The sequence below is a fragment of the Gigantopelta aegis genome, chromosome 12, assembly GCF_016097555.1.
Source record: "Gigantopelta aegis isolate Gae_Host chromosome 12, Gae_host_genome, whole genome shotgun sequence".
NCBI lineage: Eukaryota > Metazoa > Mollusca > Gastropoda > Neomphalida > Peltospiridae > Gigantopelta > Gigantopelta aegis.
Window position 1 is genome coordinate 42,316,165 of NC_054710.1, and position 12,287 is coordinate 42,328,451.

Sequence of the window (12,287 nt, forward strand, 5' to 3'; positions counted from 1 at the left end):
TTACAAAAATTTTGGCAAGTAGAATCAGAGATTTTCTACCAAAAATAATACATCCAAATCAGAAATGCTCAGTAAAAGGCAGATCAATCCATGACGGAGCGTCATTGATAAGAGACTTAATAGAATATGTAAATCGTAATGAACTACCGGGCTTAATTTTATCCTTAGACCAAACAAAAGCATATGATAGGGTGGAATGGGATTTCTTGTTTAATATACCTGCTAATATACGAAGTCCCCGACGTAATATATACAATCTAAATTGTGGACCAAAAACTACAACAAGAATACACAATTGTAATAATTTGTTTAGTTTACATAGCCTATGCCAGATAAAAAAAAACCAAAAAAAAAAACCTAACCCTCTTCTCGTGATCCTTGCAATGGTATGACACTACTTATTGTTTAGAATTCTGCTTTGTTTTGTTAAAAAAAGAGGGACCACTCAGAATGCCTCCCCTTCCTCCAACTCCCCACAAAAGGAAGAGAGGAACGGTCATCAATGACCGGGAGCGAGTCGCCGAGAAAACGGCGACACTCCCTGCCCGCTTCGCGCTCAGAAGGGGAGGCTGTGTCTCGTCCTCGTGGTCTCGATGGTTCGTCAGTGTTACTTGACGTCTTGGCGATGCATACTATAGAAATGATCCCTAAAAGTATGATCTTAAATGAAAAGCTCGCGTAAAATGTATATATAACATTTCTGCAGTGTTTCACAAGTGGTACCTGATATTTGCATATTTATTTCATTCATGTAATACATTTATTTGCATATTTATTAAATGTTTGAAACAGTTAAATATAGGAGTGTATGTTATTTTGCTATTTTATAGTTTCCATATTATATATAATTTCTAAATAATGTTTAATTAATTGTATTGATGGAGTAGTGTTAAATGTATTGATACAAGAGATAAACCCAACTGACCGATACAAAAAGGCTGTTTGACCTGGGTTACCTTTAGATTTGTAAAACAATGTAATTTAAAACGGTTTTCATGTAACGATAAAATGCTAGATTTGATATACCGCGATATTTTAAAATGCAAATAAACACTATTTAATTTTATAATGTGGGTGTTAAAACCGTCCCACCCTTCTGGATATTTTCATGTAATTATTTGTAGAAATAAAAAGATGCGCTAGTCGACCAAATGTGTCATCCATAAATTACATCGTAACAAACTTGAACGACACTGTTCTCATTCCCAGTCTCATGCTACGTTGCTATTGCTCCAGCGTAGCTCGAAAATACTGTCAGTCAACTTCACCAGTAAATGACGACTTTCATTGTTTCAGCGGGAAAAAAACAACCCTGCAGGATTAAAAAACCAAACGTTATATGGTATCACGTTGGGATACTGGGTTATTGCTTCTCGGCCTTTGTGCATGTGAGTGAGCTAGACCGTCTATCTAAATTTAATCCAAAGTTATTTTAGTATTATTTTAGTTTTTGACAGTCTCTATCCCGTTCCAACCACGACGATGATCGAGAACAACGACGAGCCGGAAACACCGCAGGAAAACGAAGCCACTACACCCCTTCCAGGCGGTCAACGCAGCACGGGTAGTGAGTATAAGCACCCCATCTACCTAAACGCCCCGGGATTTGACCCCCCCCCCCCCCACCTAAAGGGAGTGGAAATCTGTAGGGCTCTGGGTCCCATAGTTGACCATTTACTGGCAGTGGTGCCGAAGGGACGTAACGCCTGGGAGCTCCATCTAGATAGTGAGGAAATACGTGACCGACTGGAACTGCAGGGACTAAACGTGAGAGATAGATCCTGTCAAATAAACGCGCGCTTCCCAGGAGGCACGTGGGTTCGAGTCCGAGGACTACCCCTAGGGGTTAGCAACATCTGGGTAGACTTTGCTCTACAATACTTTGGGTCCATAGTGGTACCATCAGCCCACGCAACCTGGCGTAACACCAAGGTCAAGACAGGCGAGCGCACGCTCAAGATAAATATCCACACGGACATACCAGGCAGGGTAAAAACTGCAAAAGGCGACTGGTTCACTGTAAAGTACAGGAACCAGCCGGAATTGTGTTTTACCTGTGGCAAGCAAGGCCACCAGCAGCGAGATTGTCCGGGACGCCAAGTGGCGTTCTCTGATATTGTTAGGGGAGGGGACCTAGGACAGGTCGTGGGAGAGACAGACCTACCCCCACCCCCACCCGAAGACTCCGTCACCCCCGTCATTGACGAGGGCAACGGTTTGGTAATAAATACCGACCTCTTCTCCAGAGATAGAGAGACAGATAAAGAGAGAGAGACAGAGCCAGAGAGAGAGAGAGAGAAGGAGGAGGGAGATAAGACAAAAAAGGAGAAAAAGAGAGAGAAAAAAGAGGAAGAGAGAAAGGAAAGGGAAAGGGAGAAGAAGAGGGACCTATCGTCTTCAGAGGATACAACGCCTGAGAAGGCCTGCCACGTCCTCCCCCAGGCCCCACCCTCTAGAACCAAGGGACTGAAGGCCTCTAAAACCTAGGTTTTAGAGACCTTTTCTTTTCTCGCCTACCCACCCCCCAACCCGAACCGGACCGACTATCGACTACGAGCCTGATCACCGATTTCAACCTAGTCCCGGTTACGAAATGGACCCGCCCATGGACCTACCCCACACCTTTTTCGCTAAGCGACCAGATCAAAAAGTGAGTTTATTCGTGTTCATGTTGTGTGTTCTCAATGTGTGTACCCCTGTGTTTGTATTCAACCGTGAAAGTTTCTGTGTTTCTGTGTTTCTGTGTATTCGTATGGAGATGTGTTCCCAAGTGTTTCTGTGTTATTAAAAGGAGTTGTGATGTGTGCACCCGTGTTTTCATGTTCTAACGTGTATGTCATATGTAAAACCGTGTTGTCTGTGTTTGTTGTAATATTATGTATGTCATGTATATACTGTATCCGTAAAAACGTTTCATGTAACCATGGAGATGACACCGGCCACCCCCACCCCCTGCCGGCTATAAGGCCAGGGCCCCCAACAAACTTGGTGAGCGCTGGAGTCCCCAAGACAGGAACTGTACACAAACATAATGTATATATTGTCGACTGTGCTTTGTTTAATGTGTCTTTCTGTTGTGTGGTGACTTTATGTGGATTCGTTTCATGTGGAACTGTGTTGTCTATGTTACATGTGACTATCCTAGTGTTGTTTGTGCCGTACACACGTCGCTTGAATGTTAACTCTCTATGTTTCAAAGGAAAAGACCCCGGCCACCACCCCACCTTGCTGTCTGTTAGACCAGGGTTAGACATAGACTTGGTGTGCTCTGGGGTCCCCACGACAAGGACAATGTGTAAATGTTTTGTATATATGTGTGTTTATGTTCTGTTGTTTAATGTGATTGTTTACTTCTACTATTATCTTTTCCATCATGATATTCATATGTTGAAATGCTGGCTGTTAACAGCACACACTTAAAAATTGGCACACTAAACGTGAACGGCTTTGTGAATTGTAACACAAAGCGGGCGCTAATTATCAAACTATTAGAAAAAGAAAAAATAGATATAATCTGTCTACAAGAAACTCACTTCAATGATAAAGACAACATCAAAGATTTACTTAAAGATTTTAAAAGGGGCATACTATATAAATTCTTGTAACATTGGGCGTAAATGGGGAGTTGCTATTCTATTCAGAAAAGGGCTACAAATTAAAGTAATTAATTCTCTTAAAGACGCAGATGGGCGAGTTCTTAGTTTACTTTGCCAATTTAATAGTCAGGTATTTAACGTAGTTAATTTGTATTGTCCAGTGAACCCATGCCAAAGGGCTGAGTTCATTGCAAGCTGTGTCAATTACTTTATTACGACAGATGACCAACGTACCGTGACTAGCCGCATTCTTTGTGGCGACTTTAATTGCGTGGACAATGTAACGCTCGACCGGACAGGCTCTAAGAAGCAAGAACTTAGGGGCACTGTAGGGGTTAAAGAATTAAATAACATTATAAACGAACACGCACTACAAGATGCATACAGATATACTCTTCAAAAAAAGAAACGCAAAAGGGTACAAATGGGTTATAACTCCGATTTTATGTTTCCTACCGGTTCATGCTTTGTGAATATAAGGTCATTGCATGTCCCAAACACATTCCCACGGTTACATTCGATAAAACGCAGCTACTGTACAATAAAGTTCCAAAATGTGAATATTCGCAAAAACGCAGCCACGTGCAAACCATGTCACCACTACACGTGCGTTGTCTGCACGTGCAACATGAACACCGACAGTATAAAAGTGCAGGGTGTTCGCTTGCCTGGCCTCTGTATCTGGCCGACAGTTGACAATCCAGGACATGCCACGTCTCAGTGAACCGCAGAGAAACAATGCCATCGGCCGACTAGACGCAGGCGAATCCAGAACGGCTGTTGCCAGGGCATTCCATGTGTCCCCAAGCACCATCTCCAGACTGTGGGACCGTTACCAGCAACATGGATCAACACGTGACCTCCCTAGATCCGGTCGACCACGGGTCACTACCCCCGGGCAGGACCGCTACATCCGGGTACGCCACCTTCGGGAACGATTGACTACTTTTTTTTTCTTTTTCTTTTTCTTTTTTTTTTATATTTCAGGCAGGTCCCGAACATGCCGGGTGCCCCATTTATTTCATAAAGCCTCCTTATTTACAATAAACCAGGTTCTCCTTGAATGTGACCAATAAAAATCTACATATGAGTGTAAGTGCTTGTTTCAAAATAATATACATTTTAGTTAGTGCATGTTTGTGTTTTTGTTTTCTTTATATTATTAGTGTGTGTGACTTAGGTGGTGTGTATTTATAATATCTTAACCTGGTTGACGGACCTGGCCTCCAAAGCTACAAGCCGGGGGGTCCAGGTCTATTTTGTTCTACAGTTTGTGCAATTTGCCAATCTTTATCATAATTTATATGTAATATCAAGGGCGTCATTGCACGATGCGATGACTCCCTTGAAGCACCAGTGATTTAGGAATTTTTCTTTTCTGTTTGGCCACTCTAAGGCGGCGAAATATTCTACTTCAACCCTTGAATATATTAGGTGTTTGAAAAGAGCCATTTCATTACATGGCTTATCTCCCTCTAAAAGTTTTCTGGATGTCCATATTACCCGTATCGCTTTACTCCAGAGAAAAATTCCCAATTGCGATGCATAATCTCCAGGCTTATGTTTTATGCCGAAAATCATGGCATACGGATTCAAACGGAAATTGTTGCCAAAAAGTTTTTTAAAGATCGGTTCAATTTGCTTTATAAATAGTTTTGTTTTGTTGCAGTGAAAAAAGGCATGCAAGACTGAGTCCACTCCGTTGCACACAAGGCACTCCGGAGTGGTCGCAATCTTCCAGTCATATAGATGTTTTCTAACTGCAATTACGTTTCTAATCATTTTATAAATTAAATCATAGTCGGGATTTTCAATGAAACCTGAGTTTAATGTTTTCCAAATGTTTTGCCAATTTATGGTTTCATTAAAGGCTATATTCCACCTGGTCTTAAATGATGCATCTTTGTAAGTTCTTAATAACAAGACTGCGTATATGTCTTTAGTTTTCGCGTCTGTCACGTCTATTTTCGTATCACCTATGTTGATACGAAAGATGGCGTCTAAGTCACCATCAAGGGGGTCTTCATTTTGTAGCGTCCATAGTAATGTCCGCGAAAAGTTGTCCTGTAGGTCTTTTAATTGACGATGAAATACCGCGCTAGTTGAAACACCGGCGAAGTCCAAAAAGTCGTTCGTCCCCGAGTCCCAAATGTCTTTGACTAAATTTAGTCTTTCTCTACGTATACTTGTGTATGTTTTGTTGGATATAAAAGGGTTTTCGTGTAACGGTTCATAAATTATCTGTTGGTAGCTGTTAGTGTCTCTAGTAGTGTCAAGGTCCTTCCATGTTAAGAGTATTTCCCTGTAGATATTCGGCATTGAGATGAAATTATCTTTTTTATTTATGATTTTACATTTTAGAACATGTCTTTCAATATTTAAGTTTTTGTATTGGCCTAAAAAGTGATCCGCTAAGGATTTCCAGTGGCCATCGCGCCCTCTGAACTTAAAAATCTACTTACAAATTTAATTCTTTGTGCTTTAATTTTTTGCCGAATATTTACGACACCCAACCCGCCTAACTCCTTAGGTAGTTGAAGTTGCTCTTTTGATATAAAATGTTTTTTATAACTCCAAATAAAGTCAAAAATAATTTTATCGATTTGTTTAGCGTATTTTTCCGGTAATTCCAAAACGTTAGATAGGTACCAAATGCCGCTAGTGGCAAGCGAATTTACTGCTACTACTTTACCATGTAATGTTAATTTACGATTACTCCACATGTTTAAAATAGTTTTGATTTTTTGAATTTTTGGTTCCCAATTATCGACTGACACATCTACGTTACCAAAATAGAAACCTAAAATTTTGATTTTTTCGTTTGTCCATCTTATATCAATAGGCATATTTTTCTCGTACCTAAGTCTCCCCATTAGGAAACCAGTGGTTTTCTGAAGGTTGACTTTGGCTCCAGAAGCACGTTCGTATATATTTAAGACTTTAAACAATCGTTTAACTGAGTCTAGGTCTGATAAGGTCGCGTTGCCGTCGTCTGAGTAGCCCACCCACTTACTTTTTTTTTTTTTTTTTTTTTATATTTCAGGCAGGTCCCGAACATGCCGGGTGCCCCATTTATTTCATAAAGCCTCCTTATTTACAATAAACCAGGTTCTCCTTGAATGTGGCCAATAAAAATCTACATATGAGTGTAAGTGCTTGTTTCAAAATAATATACATTTTAGTTAGTGCATGTTTGTGTTTTTGTTTTCTTTATATTATTAGTGTGTGTGACTTAGGTGGTGTGTATTTATAATATCTTAACCTGGTTGACGGACCTGGCCTCCAAAGCTACAAGCCGGGGGGTCCAGGTCTATTTTGTTCTACAGTTTGTGCAATTTACCAATCTTTATCATAGTTTATATGTAATGTCAAGGGCGTCATTGCACGATGCGATGACCCCCTTGAAGCACCAGTGATTTAGGAATTTTTCTTTTCTGTTTGGCCACTCTAAGGCGGCGAAATATTCTACTTCGACCCTTGAATATATTAAATGTTTGAAAAGAGCCATTTCATTACATGGCTAGATAAGCCATGTAATGAAATGGCTCTAGTAATTTTCTGGTTGTCCATATTACCCTTATCGCTTTACTCCAGAGAAAAATTCCCAATTGCGATGCATAATCTCCAGGCTTATGTTTTATGCCGAAAATCATGGCATACGGATTCAGACGGAAATTGTTACCAAAAAGTTTTTTAAAGATCGGTTCAATTTGCTTTATGAATAGTTTTGTTTTGTTGCAGTGAAAAAAGGCATGGAAGACTGAGTCCACTCTGTTGCACACAAGGCACTCCGGAGTGGTCGCAATCTTCCAGTCATATAGATGTTTTCTGACTGCAATTACGTTTCTAATCATTTTATAAATTAAATCATAGTCGGGATTTTCAATGAAACCTGAATTTAATGTTTTCCAAATGTTTTGCCAGTTTATGGTTTCATTCATTAAAGGCTATATTCCACCTGGTTTTAAATGATGCATCTTTGTAAGTTCTTAATAACAAGACTGCGTATATGTCTTTAGTTTTCGCGTCTGTCACGTCTTTTTTCGTGTCACCTACGTTGATACGAAAGATGGCGTCTAAGTCACCATCAAAGGGGTCTTCATTTTGTAGCGTCCATAATAATGTCCGCGAAAAGTTGTCCTGTAGGTCTTTTAATTGGCGATAAAATACCGCGCTAGTTGAGCAACCAGCGAAGTCCAAAAAGTCGTTCGTCCCCACGTCCCAAATGTCTTTGACTAAATTTAGTCTTTCTCTACGTATACTTGTATATGTTTTGTTGGATATAAAGGGGTTTTCGTGTATCGGTTCATAAATTATCTGTTGGTAGCTGTTAGTGTCTCTAGTAATGTCAAGGTCCTTCCATGTTAATAGTATTTCCCTGTAGATATTCGGCATTGAGATGAAATTAGCTTTTTTATTTATAATTTTACATTTTAGAACATGTCTTTCAATATTTAAGTTTTTGTATTGGCCTAAAAAGTGATCCGCTAAAGATTTCCAGTGGCCATCGCCCTCTAGGCTTAAAAATCTACTTACAAATTTAATTCTTTGTGCTTTGATTTTTAGCCGAATATTTACGACACCCAACCCGCCTAACTCCTTAGGTAGTTGAAGTTGCTCTTTTGATATAAAATGTTTTTTGTAACTCCAAATAAAATCAAAAATAATTTTATCGATTTGTTTAGCGTATTTTTCCGGTAATTCCAAAACGTTAGATAAGTACCAAATGCCGCTGGTGGCAAGCGAATTTACTGCTACTACTTTGCCATGTAAGGTTAATTTACGATTACTCCACATGTTTAAAATAGTTTTGATTTTTTGAATTTTTGGTTCCCAATTTTCGGCTGAAACATCTACGTTACCAAAATAAAACCCTAAAATTTTGATTTTTTCGTTTGTCCATCTTATATCAATAGGCGTATCTGTCTCGTACCTAAGTCTCCCCATTAGGAAACCAGTGGTTTTCTGAAGGTTGACTTTGGCTCCAGAAGCACGTTCGTATATATTTAAAACTTTAAACAATCGTTTAACTGAGTCTAGGTCTGATAAGGTCGCGTTGCCGTCGTCTGAGTATCCCACCCACTTGCTAACGAAGCCATCAGGTAGATTTATTCCATTAATTTTTGTATCTTCCCGAACAGCTTCCGCTAAAGTTTCTGCTACTAAAATATATAAAACTGTGCTGATCGGGCATCCCTGTCTAATACCCCGAGATAAGTTAAAATAGTTTGAAATATGTCCATTGACTTTTACCGCAGATGAAATATCTGTGTAACAAGTCTTAATCATTTTAATGAAATTTGGACCAAAGTTAAATTTTTTGAGTACTTTAAATAAAAAATCCCACTCTACTCTATCATAAGCTTTAGTTTGATCTAGAGAAAGAATTAACCCCGGTAAATTTTCACGATTAACGTATTCTATTAAGTCCCTTATCAATGACGCACCGTCATGTATTGATCTGCCTTTTACTGAACATTTTTGATTTGGGTGAATAATTTTTGGTAAGAAATCTCGAATTCTACTGGCCAGAACTTTTGTGATAATTTTGTAGTCGCAATTTAGTAACGAAATCGGGCGCCAATTTTTTAGAAGTTGTTTTTCATTGCCTTTCCAAATTAGAACAATTACACCGCGCCTCATGGTGAAGGTTAATTTTTCTTTGCTAAAGGCATCATTAATTACTTCTACCAGGTCACTACCAATAAGGCCGAAAAAATTCTGGTAGAATTCTGCAGACAATCCATCACATCCAGGCGATTTATCATTGGCAAAAGATTTAATGGCTGATGAGACTTCGTTAAGAGTTATTTCCCCTTCGCATGCATCTCTGTCTTCATCGTTTAACGTCTTTGTCATTTTGTTTAATAAATAGTTTTGTGCCGAGACGTCTGTCTTTTCTGAAGTGTATAAAGTTTTGTAAAATTTAGTAGTTTCTTCTAAAATTTCTTGTTGTGTGTTAATTAAATTACCGTCTTCAGTTATTAAGGAGTCCATGGATTTGTTATTGGCTTTTTGTTTTTCAAGGTTTACAAAGTACGCCGTGCATCTTTCACCTTGTTCTATTTCGTCGACCTTGGCCCTAATTCTAGCACCCTGTAATTGTATTTGTTCGTAGTTTTTAATTTTATTTTGTACATTTAATAATTCAGAGTAATCATCCAAGTGTCCTAACTCGTCTAGTTGTGTTAAGAAAATTTCGTCTTGTTTTAAGTTATATATGTACGTCCTTTCAGTCCTGCGTTTTCGTTTACAATAGTCCTTGGTCAGAGTTTTTATTTTTACTTTACCCAAATCCCACCATAACAACAGATCCTCATAATCCCCTTTTTTTGTTTTCCACGTCTGCCAAAAATCATTTATTAAATTAGCGTAGTTTTTGTCTTTCAGAATGCTATTGTTAAAGGCCCATAGTCCTGGTCCGTTGTTGTTTTTGTCGAAGGTAAAGTCAGCCCAAACAAGCTTGTGATCAGTATGTACGCACTGAGTTACACCAGCTTCTTTCAGGCCAGCAATAAACTGCCCTGAGATTAAGATTCGGTCGATGCGAGAGTATGTTTTATAAGCTTTACTGTGGTATGTGTAAGAGGTTCTGTTTGGGTATAAGTATCTGTATGCGTCTGTTAGTGCATGTTCGTTTATAATGTTATTTAATTCTTTAACCCCTATAGTGCCCCTAAGCTCCTGCTTCTTAGAGCCTGTCCGGTCAAGCGTTACGCTGTCCACACAGTTGAAGTCGCCGCACAGAATGCGGTTAGTCACGGTTCGTTGGTCATTCATTGTGAAGAAGTAATTTACACAGCTTGCAATGAACTCAGCCCTTTGGCATGGGTTCACTGGACAATACAGATTAACTACGTTAAAAACCTGACTTTTAAATTGGCAAAGTAAACTTAGAACTCGCCCTTCCGCGTCTTTAAGGGAATTAATTACTTTTATTTCTAAACCTTTTCTGAATAAAATAGCTACCCCCCATTTTCGGCCGACATTACATGAATTGATATAAAATTTCCCCTTAAATTCTTTTAATAGGTTTTTGATATTATCTTTATCATTGAAATGAGTTTCCTGTAAACAGATTATGTCAACTTTTTCGGTATTTAATAAATCTAGAATAAGGGCTCGCTTTGTGTCATTATTCACAAAGCCGTTCACGTTTAGTGTGCCAATTTTCAAGTGGGTGCTGATAACTGCCAACTTTTAAGCATATAATGATAGTAGTGGTAATAATAATAGTAATGGTTATGACAAGAGTTTGACAACACATGAAACAAATATAACAATAAAAGAACATGAACATACATATACACAATACATTTCGCAACGGGTCCTGTCTCGGGGACCCCGGGGGACACCAAGTCCAACGTTCGCCCTGGCCTTACAGGCCGCAGGGTGGGGTGGTGGCCGGGGTCGTGTCCGTGATGTAACACAAAAAACACATGAAAACACACAATATATAAAACACACAACATAGGTTCGCGCACGTTTGGGTTGGTCACACATAGAAACAACACATTTACACACGACTGCACAGTGGAACACAGTATGACTCCAACGATGAAAAAACACACACACAGACAACACAGAACACGAAACATCACAGAAACACAAGAAGGAACACTGAAAACACTGAAAACACACAAACTGAATGCACTTATTATTATCTCTGGTCGCATTGCGAAGACACAAAAGGGGTGGTCCGGGGGCATGTCCATGTCGTCAACGTAAGCTAGGTTTAGGGGGGTGTTCGTGAATCGCAGTCCGTGGGGCAGTCCCGAGTCGGTATTTCACAGAAAGAACGGGGCAGGATCTCAAACTCGCGTCCTCTGACTGCGAGACCGGTCAGTTCTAACTTGTCTCTCAGCTCTTGGGAGTCCAGGTGGATTTCCCAAGTGTTCCTCCCTTTTGGCACGGCCGCTATTAGGTGTCTTACTACGGAGCCCAAAGCCCTACAGATCTCCTCCCCAGTAAGGGGTGGGGTGAACCCAGGGGCGTGTAAGTATAACGGGTGGTTGTACTCACTTTCAGGCTCAGCCTGAGCAGGTGCGTTGTTGTTGTTGCTCTGATCCACTGCGGACATCCTGGGTGGAAAAGGATAGCACTGGCTCGGGGATGACAAAGAGGCACAAAAACAAACTGAAAATACACAAAAAGGCAAAACGAAAAAAGCAAAAACTTGAATGTCAAGTGACGCCAACAGGTGATCGATACCCCGGAAACACCAGCGACGGCCCCAGCAGAGGAGGAAGAAGAAGGAGAAAGAGAAAGTGAAGGAGAGGAAAGCAGGAGAGACAGAAGGAGGAAAGAAAAGAAAGAAAAGAAGGAGAAAAAGAGGGATTTGTCATCCTCTGCGGAGGACGTGACACCGGAGAAAGCGTGCCACACGCTCCCTCCCCCAGCCCCTTCCAGGAACAAGGGCCAGAAGTCCGCGAAGACCTAGGTCTAGCGGTCTCCACCCCACCCCCTCTTTCCCTACCGACTCGGGACTGCCCACGGACTGCGATTCACGAACACCCCCCCCAAACCTAGCTTACGTTGACGACATGGACATGCCCCCGGACCACCCCTTTTGTGTTTTCGCTATGCGACCAGAGATAATAATAAGTGTTTTCAGTCTGTGTGTTGTCAATGGTTTCAGTGTTCTTCGTTGTGTTTCTGTGATGATTCGTGTTTTGTGTTGTCTGTGCTTGT

The 12,287-nt window shown here is 40.3% G+C and overlaps 1 non-coding gene across 1 annotated transcript; it reads right to left on the bottom strand.

Moving 5' to 3' along the window:
* Window positions 1–440: 440 nt before the first annotated feature.
* Window positions 441–663, bottom strand: LOC121386984. Its single transcript, XR_005959763.1, has one exon. It is a non-coding gene; the product is annotated as a small nucleolar RNA U3 (small nucleolar RNA).
* Window positions 664–12,287: the final 11,624 nt, after the last annotated feature.